Below are 21,897 nucleotides of genomic sequence, written 5' to 3' on the forward strand. Positions count from 1 at the left end.
CAGAAAATGACATCATGGCTTTAGAAGCTTCTCATAGGCTAGTTGACATCATTTGAGTCATTTGGAAGTGTACCTGTGGATGTATTTCAAGGCCTACCTTCAAACTCAGTGCCTCTTTGCTTGACAGCATGGGAAAATCAAAAGAAATCAGCAAAGACCTCAGAAAAAAAATTGTAGACCTCCACAAGTCTGGCTCATCCTTGGGAGCAATTTCCACATGCATCTGCACAAACAATAGTATGCAAGTATAAACACCATGTGACCACACAGCCGTCATACCACTCAGGAAGGAGACGCGTTCTGTCTCCTAGAGATGAATGTACTTTGGTGTGAAAAGTGCAAATCAATCCCAGAACAACAGCAAAGGACCTTGTGAAGATGCTGGCGGAAACGGGTACAAAAGTGTCTATATCCACAGTAAATCGAGTCCTACATCGACATAACCTGAAAGGCCGCTCAGCAAGGTACAAGCCATTGCTCCAAAATCGTACTAAAAAATCCAGACAACAGTTTGCAACTGCATATGGGGACAAAGATCGTACTTTTTGGAGAAATGTCCTCTGGTCTGATGAAACAAAAATAGAACTGTTTGGCCATAATGACCATCATTATGTTTGATTGAAAAAGGAGGCTTGCAAGCTGAAGAACACCATCCCAACCGTGAAGCATGGGGGTGGCAGCATCATGTTGTGGGGGTGCTTTGCTGCAGGAGGGACTTGTGCACTTCACAAATAGATGGCATCATGAGGTTGGAAAATTATGTGCATATATTGAAGCAACATCAAGACATCAATCAGGAAGTTAAAGCTTGGTTGTAAATGGGTCTTCCAAATGAACAGTGACACCAAGCACAATAAGTTGTGGCAAAATGACTTAAGGACAACAAAGTCAAGGTATTGGAGTGGCCATCACAAAGCCCTGACCTCAATCCTATAGAAAATGTGTGGGCAGAACTGACCTGACTTAGTTACACCAGCTCTGTCAGGAGGAATGGGCCAAAATTCACCCAACTTATTGTGGAAGGCTACCCGAAACATTTGACCCAAGTTAAACAATTTAAAGGCAATGCTACCAAATACTCATTGCGTATATGTAAGCTTCTGACCCACTGGGAATGTGATGAAAGAAATAAAAGCAGAAATAAATCATTCTCTCAACTCATATTCTGACATTTCACATTCTTAAAATAAAGTAGTGATCCTAACTAACCTAAGACAGGGCATTTTTACTAGGATTAAATGTCAGGAATGGTGAAAAACAGAGTTTAAATGCATTTGGCTAAGGTGTTGCCAAGATTCCGCCGAAGTCGGTCCCTCTCCTTGTTTGGACGGCGTTCGGCGGTCGACGTCACCGGCCTTCTAGCCATCGCCGATCCATTTTCCATTTGTTTTGTCTTTGTTTTACACACCTGGTTTCAATTCCCCAATTACATGTTCATTATTTAACCCTCTGTTTTCCCCATGGTTTTTGTGCATGTTTGTTGTATGTATTTCGGTCCTTTTGTGTGGGCTTGGTGTTACTCATGTATTTGGTCATTTTGAATACATTTACTTTTGTTACTCATCTCTGCTCTCCTGTGCCTGACTCCTCTGCAACAGCTATACCCAGATCATTTACAGAAACATGCTCCTTGAAATGGAGTCAGCAGGAGCAGACAAAACCCCTTTGGCGGTCGAGGAGCTGCCGGATGCCAATGTTTCCTACTCCAGCTGGAACTCTACCTGGCGACCGTCCACCTGTCTCCTTCGGGACGTGAGAGCGTGTCCGCCCTCGTCTCCTGTCTCTCAGGGAAAGCCCTGGAGTGGGCCAACACTGTATGTGGGGAATTAGAAGCGGTGTTGGACCATTACACAGAGTTCACCCGTCGCTTTCTGGCAGTTTTTGACCACCCGCTTGACCACTTGAGGCAGGGGACGAGGAGCGCACAGGAGATCGCCTTGGACATCCGGATCCTGGCTGCCAGCGTGGGATGGAACGACAGGGCCCTGATCGATCACAACCGGTGCAGTCTGCTTGAGGACGTCCGTCGGGAGTTGGCCTGCAGGGATACCACTCTGGCGTTTGACCAGCTGGTGGACCTGTACATCCAGCTGGATAACCTGCTGGCTACCCGCAGACGTCTGGATCGGGGCCTGTCAGTTCCATCCCCCAGTATCACCGCTACGATGCCCATCGAGCTGGACGGTGTTGGGGAGGTTCCTCTGGAAGTCGAGAATGCAGGCAGGGCATTCTCGTGTCACACCAGGTGAGTCGGCAACAGGTTCAACAGAGTCCCCTGTTTCTCACAGGTTTTTGTTTATTAATTTTCCAGAGTTTTCCCCGCATTCCCAGCATAAGGCGCTCGTAGATTCAGGAGCAGCTGGGAATTTTATTGACAGAGCATTTGCCCATAGTTTAGGGATCCCCATTGTTCCTGTGGATATGCCCTTCCCTGTGCACGCCCGAGACAGTCGACCATTAGGGTCAGGGCTAATTAGGGAGGCCACCGCTCCACTGGGCATGGTTACGCAGGAGGGTCACAAGGAGAGAATTAATTTGTTCCTTATTGATTCTCCTGTGTTTCCTGTGGTGCTGGGCATACCCTGGTTGGCCTGTCATGACCCCACTATCTCGTGGCAACAGAGAGCTCTCAAGGGTTGGTGACGAAAGTGCTCGAGGATGTGTTTAGGGGTTTCCATCGGTGCTACTATGGTGGAAAGTCCAGACCAGGTCTCCACCGTGCGCATCTCCTCTGAATATGCCGATTTGGCTCTCGCCTTCTTCTTCTCAATTGCCACCCCATCGACGGGGGGATTGTGCGATAAATCTCCAAGTAGACGCAAAACTTCCCAGGAATCACATGTATCCCCTGTCACAGGAGGAGGCGGCGGCTATGGATACAAATGTCTCCGAATCCCTGGGGCAGGTGTACATTTGGCCCTCCACTTCACCTGCCTTTTCGAGTTTATTTTTTGTGAAGAAAAAGGATGGAGGTCTGCCCCCATGCATTGACTATATAGGTATCAACCAAATCACTGTGAGGTACAGCTACCCGCTACCTCTCATAGCCAGTGCTATAGAGTCAATGCACGGGGCGGGCTTCTTCACAAAATTGGATCTCAGGAGCGCTTACAACCTGGTGCGTATCCGGGAGGGGGATGAGTGGAAGACGGCATTTAGTACCACCTCAGGGCACTATGAGTACTTCGTCATGCTGTACGGGTTGATGAATGCTCCATCAGTCTTCCAGGCATTTGAACACAAGATTTTCCGGGCAGGGTGTAGTGGTGTATATCGACAACATTCTGATATACTCCGCTACACACACCGAGCATGTGTCTCTGGTGCGCAGGGTGCTTGGTCGACTGTTGGAGCATGACCTGTACGTCAAGGCTGAGAAATGTCTGTTCTTCCAACAGTCCGTCTCCTTCCTAGGGTACCGCATTTCAACTTCAGGGGTGGAGATGGAGAGTGACCGCATTTCAGCCGTGCGTAATTGGCCGACTCCCACCACGGTAAAGGAGGTGCAGCGGTTCTCAGGGTTTGCTACTACCGGAGGTTTATCCGGGGCTTTGGTCAGGTAGTGGCTCCCATTACCTCACTGTTGAAGGGGTGACCGGTGCGACTGCAGTGGTCGGCTGAGGCGTACAGGACTTTTGGTCACCTGAAGGCTCTGTTTACCTCGGCTTCCGTGCTGGCTCATCCAGATCCCTCTTTGGCGTTCATAGTGGCGATGGACGCATCCGGGGCTGGGATAGGAGCCGTGCTCTCTCATCGCTCGGGTACGCCACCAAAGCTCCGCCCCTGTGCTTTCTTTTCGAAGAAGCTCAGCCTGGCGGAGCGAAACTGATGTGGGGGACCGGGAGCTGTTGGCTGTTGTCAAGGCTCTGAAGGCGTGAAGACATTGGCTTGAGGGGGCTAAACACCCTTTTCTCATCTGGACTGACCACCGCAATCTGCAGTCCGGGCGGCGAGGAGACTGAACCCTCGCTAGGCAAGGTGGGCCATGTTCTTTACCCGTTTTGTTTTCACCCTATCCTACAGACCAGGTTCCCAGGAACGCTAAGGCAGACGCACTGTCCCGGATGTATGTGTTAGGAATATTATGAATAAATGACTAAACATGTCCTCATTTTAAATAGAACTGTAACTAAGTAAACTTCTACTCTGTTTTATTATATCTGATTAACAATATGAGTTAATAAGAAGGGATTATGTGGCATGAACAAGGAGTAATTAAATATAACGAACACCATTCCAAACTAGTCTGGAGAGGAGTGGGTTAAGTAAGCAGATAGGTTAACGACCCTGTGGATAAACCGACGAAACTGAGCTCTGGGGTGTTTTAGATAAGTGAGTGCATTCCTAGGTTTTCTGTTAATTAGAACTGTCAGCTAAGTGGTGATCGATAATGGTGAGGAGTCAAGAGTTAATTCAGTTATGTTGTGTGACGTCTGAGTGTGTTAGTGAGTTGGAATGAACTTTTAAACTCACTTAATTCTAGGTCGGGAGGAGGGGATTAATTCTAGAAGCAATGAAATTACATCATGTTATTGTATATAAACTGTTGCTCGTGGTAACATGACAGCGCACTCCGATAATACATTTTGTTACCTATTATTGACAAGACTGGTCTCCGTCTATTTTATGCAAACAAGAATCTTACAAATTCTCATAAAATAGATTAAGGGAATTCAATTAATGAAAACATATTGGAATAATTAAATTGCAGTAACAATATGACACAGAGGAGCGGTCCATGGATCACACTCCCATACTTCCGGCCTGGTGGCACCGGTGGTGTGGGAGCTGAATGCAGACATCGAGCGGGCGTTACGTACAAAGCCCACTCCTCACCAGTGTCCAGCTGGGCGTCTGTACGTTCCGTCTGCTGTCCGCGACCGTTTGATCTTTTGGGCCCACACGTCACCCTCCTCTGGTCAACCTGGCATTGGTCAGACGGTGCGTTGTCTTAGTGGAAGTACTGGTGGTTCACCTTGGCCAAGGACTTAAGGGTTTATGTTTCCTCACGGATATTCCTCCCTCACAGGGCAACACCACGATCCTGGTCGTTGTGGATTGGTTCTCTAAGTCCTGCCATCTCCTTCCTTTGCCCGGTCTCCCTACCGCCCTACAGACTGCGGAGGCCCTGTTTACACACATCTTCCGGCACTACGGGGTGCCTGAGGATATAGTGTCTGATCGAGGTCCCCAGTTCACGTCAAGGGTCTGGAGGGCGTTCATGGAACATTTGGGGGTCTCGGTCAGCCTTACCTCTGGCTTTCAACCTGAGAGTAACGGGCAGGTGGAGAGAGAAAACCAGGATGTGGGTAGGATTCTGGGGTCTTATTGCCAGGACCCGGCCAGGGGAGTGGGCGGCGTTCATCCCCTGGGCAGAGATGGCCTAAAACTCGTTCCGCTACTCCTCCACTAACCTCTCTCCCTTACATTGCATACTGGGGTATCAGCTGGTTCTGGCACCTTGGTATCAGAGCCAGATCGAGGCTCCTGCGGTGGACGAATTGTTTAAGCGCTCGGAGGAGACCTGGGACGCCGCTCATGTGCACCTGCAATGGGCCGTGAGGCGTCAGAAGGTGAGCGCCGATCGTATCCGCAGTGAGGCCCCGGTGTTCGCACCGGGGGACCGGGTCTGGCTCTCGACCCGAAACCTGTCCCTCCGCCTGCCCTGACGGAAGCTGGGCCCGCGGTTTGTGGGGCCATTCAAAGTCCTGAGCAGACTGAACGAGGTTTGCTACAGGTTACAGCTTCCCCCAGATTAACGGATTAACCCCTCGTTCCATGTATCTCTCCTAAGGCCGATGATGGCTGGTCTACTCCAGAAGTCTGAGGTGCGGGAGGTTCCTCAATGAGGGGCCCCCGGCGTATGCTGTTCGAGCCATACTGGACTCGAGGTATCTGGCGAGGGGCCTTCAGTACCTCGTGGAGTGGGAGGGGTACGGTCCTGAGGAGAGATGCTGGGTGCCGGTGGTGGAAGTTTTGAACCCTTCGTTGCTGCGGGAGTTCCACCGTCTCCATCCGGATCGCCCTGCGCCCCATCCACCAGGTCGGTGTCGGACCGCTGCTGGAGCCGTGCGTCGGGGGGGAGTTACTATCACAACTTCCGCCAAAGTCAGTCCCTCTTCTTGTTTGGGCGGCGTTCGGCGGTCTAGCCATCGCCGATCCACTTTTCATTTTCCATTTGTTTTGAATTTGTTTTACACACCTGGTTTCAATTCCCCAATTACATGTTCATTATTTAACCCTCTGTTTTCCCCGTGGTTTTTGTGCGTGTTTGTTTTATGTATTTCGGTCCTTTTGTGTGGGCTTGGTATTACTCATGTATTTGGTCATTTTGAGTAAAGTTAATTTTGTTACTCATCTCTGCTGCCCTGTGTCTGACTCCTCTGCACCAGCTACACCCAGACTATTTACAGGTGTATGTAAACCTCAGACTTCAACTGTATTTTGTTGGTTCACACATAGAAGATTGGGGATCAAACATCTATTTTATAAATGTTGCTGTTGCGACTGTGTGGCTGGGTTGTTGGGAAAACATTTTTTCCACGTTACCTACAAGACTTTGGGGAACTCACCTCAGGATTATATCTGTGGGTTGTGTTTGTCGGAGCATACAGGACTTTTTTGGGGCATAAATTTACCATAAAGTTACATCAAATGGCAATAATTATGTATCTTTACCAGGGTTGAATGACTGTTTTCCAGCATTACACTACCGGAGATGTGCATGTTAAAAACATCTTGGAAATACAATTGAAAAAATTATTGTGTAGGCCTATGTTTGCCACACAAACGAAGCTTCACCCAGTGAGTGGCTACTCTGTAGTCCGCACCGAGGTGATCCTCAGGGGCCTAGACTCAGTTCTTCCAATGATAAGCTCTGGGTGTTAGCATTAGCACTGTTAGCATAGTATTAGCATTTCCCCTTTGCACTTTTAGCGTTAGCATCCCAGCTAATCCCAGTTGTCTGAAGACAGTGGCTGTGTTTGAGCTAAGCGTTTCCCCCTCATGTATGCACAGTCCCTGCCAAGCTGCCTCCCACATCCCCGTAATCCACAAACAATTATCATATTTGCTTCTCCAGACAACTCAGTTTGTTTACCCATGACAAATTAACAATTTACACAGCTGTGTATTTAGTCACGCTTTGCATTGGCTGGCACAGGTCCACACAGAATCAAAGCTGCAATATTTTGTTTGGATAATGACTTGGAATTGGAAAGGACTATCACTGTAGCCATGTACAAATAGATTAATATTGTTGTGGAAAACTTGATCCAAAGATTAGGCAGAGACTAATTTATCATTATAATAGTGAATCTTTAATACATATGAGCAGCTGCAAGGTAGATCCCTCTCTGATCGCAGTCAGGGAAGAAGGTCAGATAATAAATGGTTCCATGTCCCTTATATAGTGGGAGGTGATAATACAATCATATTGTTTACGTAACAGTTAGTTTATACAAGCAACCGTTCCAGAACACAATGGACTTGTTTTAGGATGCAGACATACCAGGAGTCTATGAAATGCATAACATTACAGTCCAATACTGAACACTAACATGACCCTTGAGAAGTTATAACAGAGCAACCCAATTCTGCAATAACAATGTGTTTGATCGATGGAGAGAATAGCTCTGGTTGGTTTTGTTTGAAAAATATGTTTATGGATGTAGATCTTCTGAAAATGAAAAAGGAGAAGAAACCAGTGACTCAATCTATTTCCTCATTTCCATGTCAAAACAATTACCCATTCATACTCTACTATGGCAGCAGCAGAATGGGGGAAAATAGCAACAAAGCATTCCCAAAACATCGAAACTAGGAATTCTAACAATTACAAACTTGAGTGACTATTTGATATTCATGGCTAGTTGACCTTTTCCTGTTTAAGCGATTGAGGAACAATGACTTAAGAGGCATAACTGTTAAGTGAGGCATGGAGGCAGAAGTGATAAAACTGTCAGACCACAGAGCGATGCAGGCTGAAACAGACTGGCCATAGGGCAGTTCGGGCATCTGCTAAATGGGCTGGTCCATCTTTAGCCCAGTGGGCCTGTCTAAATTGTTTAGCATAACTCCTCGATGCCATTGAATGAATCCCCAAACTTATTCCAGTCTGTGCTAGCCAAACTGTCCTGTAGCTTAGCAGACGCCTCATAGTACCACTTCCGTATCATCCCAGACACCCTGGACCAACTCCAATTTGCATACCTCTCCAAAATATCCACAGATGACTCACTTTTGCTCTCAACAAGAGGAACACCTATGTGAGAATCTTGTTTCGTAGACTACAGCTCAGTGTTCGACATCCTCAACTGCGTGGCCACGCACGACTCCAACACAAACCATCACGTTTGCTAATGACACAACGGTGGTAGGCCTGATCACCAGCCACCTACATTTTGTTACACGTTTGCCAAAATCCATCTCTTTCACGCCACCGCCAGCTGCTGCACCGAAAATTCTGGTTGTGAAAATAGCTAAAATATTTCTGACACACCCCTACCTCCAGCTCTAAGATTTATCATTGCATTAGGTTTGTTCAAATAGAGCCTAAGTATTTGACAGATTTTGAGTAGCATTTGAACTCAGATTTGACTGTCAAATGTAATTTCACAGAAAACAGTTGCCTTCTAAGAGATGGACCATCCTTATCATTAGTGAAAGTGTATGGGTCACATAGAAACGGATACGTTGCTTACGTACAGTCAGGTCCCAAATTATTGCCACCCTTGATAAAGATGAGAAAAAAATGCTGCTTTATATTATAAGCAAAAGAAAGGACAATTATATAATTGTATACTAATCCAGTTGCTCAGAGAGATTTTCTTTAACATTTTGTTTTATTTATTTAACCTTTATTTAACCAGGTAGGCTAGTTGCAAGTTCTCATTTGCAACTGCGACCTGGCCAAGATAAAGCATAGCAATTTGACACATACAACAACACAGAGTTACACATGGAATAAACAAACACACAGTCAATAATACAGTAGAAAAAAGAAAACAAAAAGTCTATATGCAGTGAGTGCAAATGAGGTAAGTTAATGAAGGTAAGGCAATAAATAGGCCATGGTGGCGAAGTAATTACAATATGGCAATTAAACACTGGAATGGTAGATGTGCAGAAGATGAATGTGCAAGTAGAGATACTGGGGTGCAAAGGAGCAAGATAAGGAAATAAATACTGTATGGGGATGAGGTAGGTAGATAGATGAGCTGTTTACATATGGGCTATGTACAGATGCAGTGAACTGTGATCTGCTCTCACAGCTGGTGCTTAAAGCTAGTGAGGGAGATATGAGTCTCCAGCTTCAGTGATTTTTGCAGTTTGTTCCAGTCATTGGCAGCAGAGAACTGGAAGGGAAGGCGACCAAAGGAGGAATTGGCTTTGGGGGTGACCAGTGAGATATACCTGCTGGAGCGCGTGCTAGGGGTGGGTGCTGCTATGGTGACCAGTGAGATGAGATAAAGCGGGGCTTTACCTAGCAGAGACTTGTAGATGACCTGTAGCCAGTGGGTTTGGCAACGAGTGTGAAGCGAACATGTAATACTTTCTCAAAATGATAGGTGTCAAAATGACTGCCAATCCTGTTTTAAATACCTTTCAATACCTCACATTGCAAGAATAACAACCTTTTTCGAAAATGTTTAATGAGATTGGAGAACACAAATGGTGAGGGATCTTAGACCAATCCTCCATTTATAATCTTTCCATACGTTGATGGATGTTGTGTTTTTTGTCTTTGCTCACAGTATTCCGATTGGTGTTGTATAAGGGTTTTTGATGTGTAAAATAGTCACACTAGAATGTGATGGGCATTCTAGTGGCAGAGCTGATAACTGCCAGTCTTATTAAGACATGTACAACTCTGTCACTGGCAGAGTTTGGATATATAAGAGTTTTGATGACTGCATAGGAGAAATATGTTAATTCAGTATACATCACATTATCCCACCTGTCACAATTTCAAAACATTTAAAAAAAGAATGATTGATTATTACAAAGGGTTACTAATGACACATGATTTGTATATTTTCATGTCTGGGGAAAAATGTGGGTTTAAATGGGTTAACAAGGGCCCCAGGACCAGTGGAAGTAAAATAGCCCGTTAACATCCACTACCATATTTTGCAGTAGGTCTGGGGTTCTTTTTTTGCATATGCATCTTTCTTTTGACACCAAACCCACCACTGGTGTGTGGCCAAAGAGCTTTATTTTCATATCACCTGACCATAGCACCGGTTCCAATGTAAGTGCCAATGTCATTTACCAAATTACAGGCATTCACATTTTTTGGATGACATGAGCTTTTTGGCAACGCACACCAGTGGTGGGTTTGGCGTCATCAAGGGTGACAATAATTTTGGGCTTGACTCTATATGGTTAGAGTGGATGTAGAGAGGACACAGAGCTCTGTCCATACATAAAACAGCCAACTAATCAGGAAGGGGTGATCAGTGAAGAGGAGGAATTGAAGAATGAAGGAAGGTGTGGAGGAGAGGAGAAGAAGAGCATGATCGTTAAGAACAACATGAAGAGAACAGTGGCGCTTAGGAGCAGATTACTAAACAGAAGTGGCTAAAGCCATCATAACTCACTTAAGCCAGCAGGTCTGTAGACAAACATAAAAATGGCTGTGAAGTAGGAACCCATGAATTGTCATGCTTATGGGTGGGAGCATGTGTTTGTTGGGGATGGTCATCATCTTAAGAATGGATGGAGGGATGAGAGGGAAGAAGGATGAGGAAGCTCATCTGGGGCTAATTATTACTCCCTGTTGCTATGTCCCCTTCTCTTTCTACCCCATCGTCCCTCTCTCCCCCTCTCTCTGGCTGGGCGCAGGCAGGGTCTGTGCGTGTTTGTACATATCTAAAAGGAAGGGTAATGGATTGGCTGGTTAGCACTGTGGCCCAGGCCAAACAGCTCTACTCTGGATTTATGAGCTAGGCCAATCAGTGCGTCTACAAAGACAGCCTTCTAATCTACTGCCCTACTCTTCCCCACCTCCCACCACTATCAATTCTAGCACCCATTTTCTTTCAGCAAGCTTGCCTCTTAATAGGGTAGAGTAGAAACAACAGAGCTAATGCCTAGATTTTTTTTTTTTATCACATAAAAGGGTTTTATTTGTATGACCACTTTTTTGCCATCATTTGTCAAGTTAAAGGTTATGTTGGGTGTGGTGACATTGCTTTCCTCGATTGGTGTATTTTGAGATAACATATTAACATATTGACAAAATAACATTTAATGAGTGGTAACTCTTTTTATTTTATGCTACATAAATGATGAGTTCTTTCTTTAAACATTACATGGTAAAATGGTAGTAACACAGCAAATGCCTAATTAATTACTTGCTTGGTTCTTTTGGATTCATTCAAACAAACACCACTAGGTACAATTTGGTACCAGGTAGTTAGTTATGCATCGTGTTCACTTCTTTGGAAGAAAAAAAAGCTGAAAATACCAGTTTCCACCAAACAAATTCCTTTACCAGGTTAATACCAATGGAAACGGTTCTGTAAAATAAAGTGCTACTTAAAGTGATTACGCAACATGAAAGCTCCAGCCCAAGAACCCTGAAGAGACTTTGTACCCCAGTATTGATGAAGGTCAGGGCAGTTCGGTAAATCACATGTAAATGAACAGTCCAAGAAACCAGCAGAATTGTGTAAGTGTAACCTCAGGCCACTCTCCAAGAGAATCACCATATGACTGACACTCCAAAACAAGACCACAACCCTGACTATTAGTGAACCCACACACCTCTGCCAACAATGCCTGCGTGAAAAAAAACAATAAGTCTGTCTCCCCTAGTCTTTCCTGAGCGGTCGACCAAACTGCCTGACGTACACCGCCAAAACCTAACTCAACTAGGCGTTCAGGCCTGAAAGGGATGGATTCAGGTGCCTGTTTTTCAACATCATCATAGGACATAAACATGCTATCGAGAAAGAAAGCTTCCAGGGACGTGGAGCACGAACAGAAAGACTTAGAGACAGAACAAGAGAAAATAGGTCATTGTTAGAATAGTCAGCAATTTACTGTATGAATAAAAAAAAAACAGTCCATATATACACTGAACAAAAATATAAACGCAACAAGCAACCATTTCAAAAAATGTACTGGGTAACAGTTCATATAAGGTAATCTGTCAATTGAAATCAACTCATTAGGCCCGAATTTATGGATTTCATGACTGGGAATACAGATATGCATCTGTTGGTCACATATACCTTTAAAAAGGGGGGGCGTGGATCAGAAAACCAGTCAGTAACTGGCGTGACCACCATTTGCCTCATGCAGCGCGATCTCCTTCACATAGAGTTATCATAAAATATATTCACATCACCAAATAATTGATTAAAACACACTGTAGCCTCAGCAGCAGCCTGTAGGCTAGCATTATGGTGTAGCCGGAGGACAGCTAGCTTCCGTCCTCTTCTGGGTACATTGACTTCAATACAAAGCCTAGGAGGCTCATGGTTCTTCATTATGACAACTTCCAGAGCCCTTGCAGCATGAACTGACATGGCTTCCACCCAATCAAAGGATCAGAGAATGAATCTAGTAAATGTAAAACAAAAATAAGTATTTATTTATCTAGGCAAGTCAGTTAAGAACAAATTCTTATTTACAATTACAGCCTTCACTAGTACTGGTGAGTAGTTGACTCATAGAGAGAAAGACAATAGTTGAACAGTTTTGAACAAATACATTTCTTCCAAAATGAAGGAAAGGCAAGAGAGAGATACAGTGTCATTTTTTTCCACTTTCAGTTTCACTTACTTAGCAAATGCAGCTAGCTAGTTTAGCCTATTCAAACACCCTGCTCAAACAGGTGGATGCTATGTTGCTAGCTGGCTATGACTATCCAATACAACACTGAAACTCTTCCAAGTCAAGGTAAGCTTTTGGTTTCACTCATTTATTACCATGAGGCAAGTGCTAAACTGCTTAATGACTGTACACTGTAACGTTACTGCATGATCGTTGCAGGTTTACTAGTAAGTTAGTTCGATTATCTATGCTGACTATGACGTTGCTTTAGCTAATATGGTGACAACAATGTAGGCTGTGTGTAGCAGTTACAATATTGTTTGGCTTGGAAAGGTTTTTCGCCTGGTCACATACAGCTTCATTGAAGTCCACAAGTGAAGGGAAAAGGTGAGGAGGAGAGAATAGATGTGAGTAGGAATGTGAGTAGGAATACAACGTGGCTGCTATGAAACTGAACTGTGTTTACGCGTGATATGGGGTGTATTCATTCCGCCGATTTATAATGAAAAATGTTTCTTAAAAGGAAGCACGCTAACGAAACGGGGATAAACACTGAATGTGTCACTTTCTGTCCATGTGTCACTATCTGTCGCCTCAAATTTCTCTCCACCTGTGTGAACCTCCATTGTAAACTCTCATCCATGGGCTAGCTTGTAGCAACCTCATTATAGGTATAGAGAAAATGTGAGTATCATGTAGTAGCCTAAACTTATAGATGTTACATTGAACAGGGCGAATGGAATATGAATGACAGTCATCCCTCATCTTGAAAGAATCGTCCTCCCTAATCTTAAACGGTGTCCTGTCTCTTTCATTCTGTTTGTGCGTGACAGGAGCAAGTGCCCATAAAAATAGGCTATGTGGCCTGTGCACCATGCTTTGGAGCCAGTACCTTGAATAAGATACAATTATTTTTGTATGTTTCATGAATGGTGATGAAATATCATTAATAATCATTAAGTCTGAAAAGACAAATGTAAAAATGAATTTGGAAATGCTCCTTTACATTGTAGGACCAGTTCACTGATTGCAATTGCCAATTAGTTAACTGTAAGGTCCTGGGAGGGGTCAGGTGCTTACATTTCCCTTACATTGATGGTGCCGGAGGAGATGGCAGCCATTTTACAGGCTCCTACCAATTGTGCTACTGTGTGTGTTTTTTCGCGTTATTTGTAACTTATTTTGTACATAATTTTCTGTCACCGTCTCTTATGACCGAAAAGAGCTTCTGGATATCAGGACAGTGATTACTCACCGTGTACTGGACGAAGATTTTTCTTTAACGAGTCGGACGTGAAGGATTTACTTCAGACACCCGTCAAGGCCCAAATCCGCATCATTCGAATGAAGAAGAGATAGAGATGTCGGGGAAGTAGGTCGGGGTGCCTTGTAAGGATCCGACTGCGAGTGAGTAATCCCCCTCGACCATCAGTCCTATTACCCAACGCTCAATCATTGGATAACAAAATGGATGAGCTCCAATCAAGACTATTCTACCAACGGGACATTAAAAACTGTAATATCTTATGTTTCACCGAGTCGTGGCTGAATGACAACATGGATAACATAGAGCTGGCTAGGTTTTTGGTCCATCAGAAAGTCAGAACAGCTGCCTCCGGAAAGAAAAGGGATGGCAGTCTGTATCTATTTGTAAATAACAGTTGGTGCACAAAATCTAATGTTAAGGAAGTCTCAAGGTTTTGCTCGCCTCAGGTAGAGTATCTCATGATAGACCACACTATTTATCAAGCTAAATTGTATCTATATTTTTCATAGTTCTCTATTTACCACCACAAACCGATGCTGGCACTAAGATGGCACCCAACGAGCTGCATAAGGCCATAATCAAACAAGAAAATGCTCATCGAGTCGGTGCTCCTAGTGGCCGGAGAGTTTAATGCAGGGAAACTTAAATCTGTTTACCTAATTTCTACCAGCACGTAAAATATGAACCAGAGGGGGGAAAAAAACTCTAGAACACCTTTACTCCACACACAGAGACGCATACAAAACTATCCCTCGCCCTCCATTTGGCAAATCTGACCATAATTTACAAGCAAAAACTAAAGCAGGAATTACCAGTGAGTTACAGGAATGTTTTGCTAGCACAGACTGGAATATGTTCTGGGATTCTTCAGATGGCATTGGGAAGCACACCACATCAATCACTGGCTTCATTAATAAGTGCATCGATGACGTTGTCCCCACAGTGACAGTACATACGTACCCCATCCAGAAGCCATGGATTACAGGCAACATCCACACTGAGCTAAAGGGTAGAGCTACTGCTTTTAAGGAGCAGGACTCTAACCCGTACGCTTATAAGAAATCCCCCTATGCCCTCCAACGAACCATCAAACATGCAAAGCGTCAATACAGGACTAAGATTGAATCCTTCTCCACCGGCTCCAACGCTCGCCTTGGCTTGCAAACTATTACGAACTACAAAGGGAAGCACAGCCACGAACTGCTAGGTGACGCAAACCTACCAGACGAGCTAACTTCTATGCTCACTTCGAGGCAAGCAACACTGAAGCATGCATCAGAGCATCAGCTGTTCCGCACGACTGTGTGATCACGCTCTCCATAGCCGATGTGAGTAAGACTTTTAAACAGGTCAACATTCACAGGGCTGGAGGGCCAGATGTATTACAGGGACGTGTACTCTGAGCATGCGCTGACCAACTGGCAAGTTTCTTCACTGACATTTTCAACCCGTCTAACCGAGTCTGTAATACCAATATGTTCAAGCAGACAACCATTGCCCCTGTGCCCAATATCACCAAGGTAACCTTCTTAAATGATTACTGACCCATAGCACTCAAGTCTGTAGCCATGAAGTGCTTTGAAATTCAGGTCATGATTCACTTCAACACCATTATCCCAGAAATCCTAGACACAATTTGCATACCGTCCCAACAGATCCACAGATAATGAAATCTCGATTGCACTCCACACTGCCCTTTCCCACCTGGACAAAAGGAACACTTACGGGAGAATGCTGTTCATTGACTACAGCTCAGTGTTCAACACCATAGTGTCCTCAAAGCTCATCACTAAGCTAAGGACCCTGGGACTAAACAGCTCCCTCTGTAACTGGATCCTGGACTTCCTGACGGGCCGTGCCCAGGTGGTAAGGGTAGGTACAACACATCTGCGGCCCCTGAGCGGTGCGTGCTTGATCCCCTCCTGTACTCCCTGTTCACCCATGACAGCATGGCCAAGCACGATTACAACACCATCATTATGCCCCCATTCTCATTGACGGGGCTGTAGTGGAGTAGGTTGAGAGCTTCAAGTTCCTTGGTGTCCACATCACCAACAAACTATCATGTTCCAAACACACCTAGACAATTGTGAAGAAAGCATGACAATGCCTATTCCCTCTCAGGAAAAGATTTGGCATGGGTCCTCAGATCCTCAAAAAGTTCTACAGCTGCACCATCGAGAGCATCCTGCCTCGTATGGTATGGCAACGGCTCGGGCCTCCGACCGCATCTCACTACAGAGGGGGCCAAGCTTCCTGCCATCCAGGACCTCTATTCCAGGCGGTATTAGAGGAAGGCCCAAAAATTTGGCAAAGACTACATCCACCCTAGTCATAGACTGTTCTCTCTGCTACCGCACGGCAAGCGGTACCAGAGCACCAAGGCTAGGTCGAAAAGGCTTCTAAGCAGCTTCTACACCGAAGCCATAAGACTCCTGAACAGCTAATCAAATGGCTACCCGGACTATTTGCATTGCCCCCCCCCCCCCCACCCCCAGTTTTTATGCTGCTGCTACTCTCTTTTTATTATCCATGCATAGTCCCTTTTCTGGATTTCTTTTCTCATTTGGTCTGTCATAGTTGAAGTGTACCTATGATGAAAATTACAGGCCTCTCTCATCTTTTTAAGTGGGAGAACTTGCACAATTGGTGGCTGACTAAACACTTTTTTGCCCCACTGTATCCCTTACGCCCCAGAGTGAGTGAAAGCGCCTTTGAGGAGGTGAGATATATATGGGATGGGTCATTTTTTACAAGCCTGGGACATACAGCTTAATCTACACACAAGGCAGACACAATTATCAAGGGTTCTACATCCTTGTTGTTCAATCGCCCTTTTCAGTGCAATGGAGATGGTATTAGAGCTTTGTCTTATAGAATCAGCTTACAATCTGCACATTCGGGTTGTGTTCGGTAGGGCATGCAACGTAAATGTTTTACTACGTTTTCTTATTGTAGAAGTCCACAGAAAGCCCCTTTCAGTCACATTTTTTCCGTTTGTTGCCTAATTAACACAGCCCAGTTATATAGTTCACTGGACAGAATCCCTGACTGCATGTCGAAGATGAATTTGAAGATGAGACGGACAACATCCTGACAGATTGATGCTCTGTCTTTGTGTGTGTGGTTTAACATAACTGACTACAACCTATGTAATCATAAAAGACATCTCAGTGCTATTATTAGAGCCGTCCAGCAGGGCTTGTGTCTCCACGCATCTTACAACAATGCTAAGTGTTGGGTGGAACTTTTCTACGGCTCACTTTGTCAATCCCTTTCAGCCACTGTGTGTGTCAAAAACACTCACACGTACTATGAATCTACGAAACGCTAATATGCAGGAATAGCCTACTACATTACTAGTAAAGGATCATATGTTCAGTATGTCAGACTGTATAAGTGAGTTAACAGCTGTAGGAAGCTGGCTTAGATTTTTGTCACAGTGTAGGCTACAAAGTGGAGACATGGTTGGATGGGTGTAGTAGCCTTCTAAGTAAGCTAGCTAGGTAAGAAAGGCTTGGTTATCGCCCAGGCTCTGTCGTAACCGGCCGCGACCGGGAGGTCCGTGGTGCGACGCACAATTGGCCTAGCGTCGCCTGGGTTAGGGAGGGCTTGGTCGGTAGGGGTGTCCTTGTCTCATCGCGCACCAGCGACTCCTGTGACGGGATGGGCGCAGTGTACGCTAACCAAGGTGGCCGGGTGCATGGTGTTTCCTCCGGCGCATTGGTGCAGCTGGCTTCCGGGTTGGATGTGCGGAAGCAGTGCGGCTTGGTTTGGTTGTGTATAGGAGGACGCATTACTTTCAACCTTCGTCTCTCCCGAGCCCGTACGGGAGTTGTAGCGATGAGACAAGATAGTAGCTACTACAACAATTGGATACCACGAAATTGGGGAGAAAAAGGGGTAAAAAAAAATAAAGAAAAAAAATAAATAAAAGAAAGGCTTGGTTATGTGTATTAGCTGCAGTGAGCAAGCTACACTTTGTGTGTTAGCTGTAATGTTGGCACACAGGCTTGGATGTCTGTGTTCCCTGTAACAGGAAAGATATGGGCTTAAAGGGTCTTTCAAGCTACGCTTGGCAACTAAAATCTAGCATCAACCATTTTTTTGCTGCTCGAAATTGACACACAATATACAAATAAAACAATGAAAAAGGTGACATGGCCGGCGGCCCATTTCGCTGTTATGTTTTTGTTGTCTTGAGCCCTGTAATAGTAATTTACACTTAGGGTAGGTGTTGATTCAGGAGAACACATGACAGGCACTCATTTGCAATATAGTCTTGTTAGCTTGGCTTTTATAAGGCACAGACAGATGGACGGACGGACGGACGGACGGACGGTCAGCGGAGGAAGCTAAGCAGTACATGTAACGGCTTTCTTCGGGTGAAGTAGAGGCGGACCAAAACGCAGCGTGGTGATGATTCATGTTTGTTTAATAAAGGAAAACTATACATGAATAAACTACAAAACAATGAAATGTGAAAACCCAAAACAGCCCTATCTGGTGCAAAACACAGAGACAGGAACAATCACCCACAAACACACAGTGAAACCCAGGCTACCTAAGTATGATTCTCAATCAGAGACAACTAATGACACCTGCCTCTGATTGAGAACCATACTAGGCCGAAACATAGAAATACCCCAAAACATAGAAAAACAAACATTGACTGCCCACCCAACTCACACCCTGACCATACTAAATAAATACAAAACAAAGGAAATAAAGGTCAGAACGTGACAGTACACTGACCCCTGTTACACAAACCTTATTCTTAACGGACATCCTTAGCGTTGAAGAGAGTGCAAAGCTGGCCTACATGTGTTAGCCATAGCCTGTATGTGTTAGCTATAGCGGGTGTGCTAAGCTGGCCTGTGTGTGTTAGCCTAGCAGACATGCTCATGCCAAGGTGGGCTGCATGTGTTAGCCGTAGCTGGCGTGAGAAGGTGAGCTGTGTTAGCCGTAGCAGGTATGCTAAGCTGAGCTATGTTGTACATGTTCGCTGTAGCGGATGTGTTATGCTAGACCGTCTGTGTTAGCCGTAACATAGCAGTCGTGCTAAGCTGGGCAGTGTGTGTGCCAGTGATTTATGCAGCTCTTCTGCCATGTTTCTGCTGAATGCAATGTAGTGGCTAGAGTCCCTGCTGCTGGAATGACAGGTCTCCAGTTTGAGCTGCCAGAAACCTCAGCGGGAGAGCACCACCTCCCTGCTGGATCCCTCTCTCGTTCTGTCTGTCTATATTTGTATCTCTCTATCTCTCTCTTTTTCTCGAACAGTCTTATTCACCCTCAGCTTCTTGTTAGCTTCCTTTGTCTGTCTTGGATTCACATACATGCAAACATATGTACGTACACACACACACGTACACACACACGCACTAACACACAATCCCACACACACACACGTTGGCCTGATAAAACTTTCAGGATGAGTGTCAAATTGGCTATCAAACATTTACACTTTTCCATATATAAATCCAACCCACTTGTTTTAACCATGAAAAGGTTCACACTAGTGCTTGCATGTCCATTTCTTTAGCTTGAACATTCTATTCTCCTTTGACTGACAGCACCGTGCCCCTCCTCTTTCTTCCCCCACAACCAAACATCACTCTTAAAAGACATATCAATCACAAGTGGCCAAATGTGTTGATGGTAAACCCTCATGGAGAAAGGGAGGGGCCTGATAGGCCCATCTGCTTTGGCTCTTGGAACATTCCTAAACTCTTCCATTTGCATGGCTGTCAGGCAGACATTTAAGAGTTAGTTTCTGTCTGTCCTGGAGAAGAGAACACAAACAACACCATTATTCCAGAGCCATATATTTGGAAATACATGGCTCTGCTCTATCAGTTCAATTAGAAGACAGAGAGCATATTTTATAGGCCCACTATCTGATCTCCGATGACTCATAGGCTGCAGAGGGCCTGAGATTGGATAACACTTTCAATTGGACTTCTACTGAAATAAAGAATGTGTACGAACACAAAAATGCATGACACGTGAAACCTAAATGCTATGCATATAAAGTTAGAGAATTAAAATGAAAAATGTAATGTTTTAATACACTTACAACAACCCATTAATTTGATGAATGGTTATTTATTCATGGTGCCAGTCCTGACTAGTGATTTACTCTCTCTCGCAGACTCTGTGTGAAGACTTTAAAGGAGTGTTGATGACCCTTAACTCGGGGCTGCAGAGGGCACAAACTGACCTTTTACCCTAACTCCTGTAACACACACACACACACACACACACCATGTCACGTCCTGACCTTAGTCCCTTTTGTATGTTTCTATTTTAGGTTGGTCAGGGCGTGAGTTGGGGTGGGCATTCTATGTTTTATTCTTGTGTTTATATTTCTGTGTTTGGCCTAGTATGGTTCTCAATCAGAGGCAGGTGTCGTTCGTTGTCTCTGATTGAGAATCATACTTAGGTAGCCTGTTTTCCCCCTCTTGTTTGTGGGTGGTTATTTTCTGTTTACTGTATGTCACCTTACAGCTCATGAAATGTAAATGTCTATGATACAGCAGGGAAACATACAAAGGTTGAGGGTAGGCGGATATTGTTTGGCAAGTGGGACTATTCCAGCAGAGACATGTGCATAAAATGTACTTACTCTTCGTGGATAAATCTATTGCACATTGTTTGGAGTTGATCTCACTTTGGATAGCAGTTCAGTAAGGATAAAGGATTAGAAACAGCTTTGTTGTTTGTTTTTGCCTCTGTACCAACCAAGGTTATAATCGTAAACAAAAACTAAATGTAAGACTAAACCAAGCCATGAAAAACTATTTAATAAACTTAAATAAAATTAACGGATCCGTTTGAGAAAATAAAACTATACTGAAACTATTATCTTTGGCAAAAAAATATATACTAAAATCAAATCAAAACCAAAGTAAATGGTATAGTTTCCGTTTTTTGGGTTATGATAGAAAAATACATTTATGCAAAAGCTTATGAGGCATTTCTAAGTCAGGCTATTCTTCAAGAATCAACGGGTATCCTGATAAAAATTGTACTAGATTGTAGGCTAGCTCTAAAGCTAAGTAAGTGTTCCTAAATATAGGCTACTTTTTGTCCCTAACACTAAAACTACATAATATAAATATAAACTATTAAACTAAACAAAACAGGTTTGACACTAAACTGAATTACACATAAAAAATGTACAACTAATAGAAAGAAAAACAAATGGAAAAATACAAAACAGTAATAACCTTGGTGCCAACCAACAACTGAAAAACAACCGGGTTTATGACTCTGGCAGGGAGCACTCTGGCAGGGAGCACAGCTGTTCTGCGGTTGAGTGCCTTTCATGTGGAAGTGGTTAGAAAGTGAGTATGGAAGCCATATTTGCTGCAGCAGTGTCTTGCCTCTGTAAGTACATCAGAGGGGTATACTACCTAGTGGGTTTGAGGAGTTAGCGAGGAGACTTTAGTCAACTCTGAGTTCAATTTGGCATAACCGGTCATACGAAGTGGCTCAACTTTTATCAATGGTACATTTCTATGGCAATGAATCCTTCAGACCTAACCTGCTCCGGGGCAGGCTAACTCAGGCTATCTCCGGGCTAAATCAGACCTAACTCCTGAAAGACAGTGTCTGAGCCACGAGTTGAGGACCAATGAAATCAGATACCCACCTTCTCTCAGATCCCCTTCATCTGAGGTAGACAACTGATTCAATATTTTATTAATAAAATTTGTTTTTTTTGCATGTAAAAAAAAATGTAATGTTAAATAACTATCACGTAAGACATTTACTAATGATAGCAGTATTTTGACTTTTGCAAAAGGAAAATGACAGCCGCAACCAACAATAGATATATAATCCAT

This window comes from Oncorhynchus mykiss, chromosome 4, assembly GCF_057628025.1.
Source record: "Oncorhynchus mykiss isolate SJ-2025 chromosome 4, ASM5762802v1, whole genome shotgun sequence".
Taxonomy (NCBI): Eukaryota; Metazoa; Chordata; class Actinopteri; order Salmoniformes; family Salmonidae; genus Oncorhynchus; species Oncorhynchus mykiss.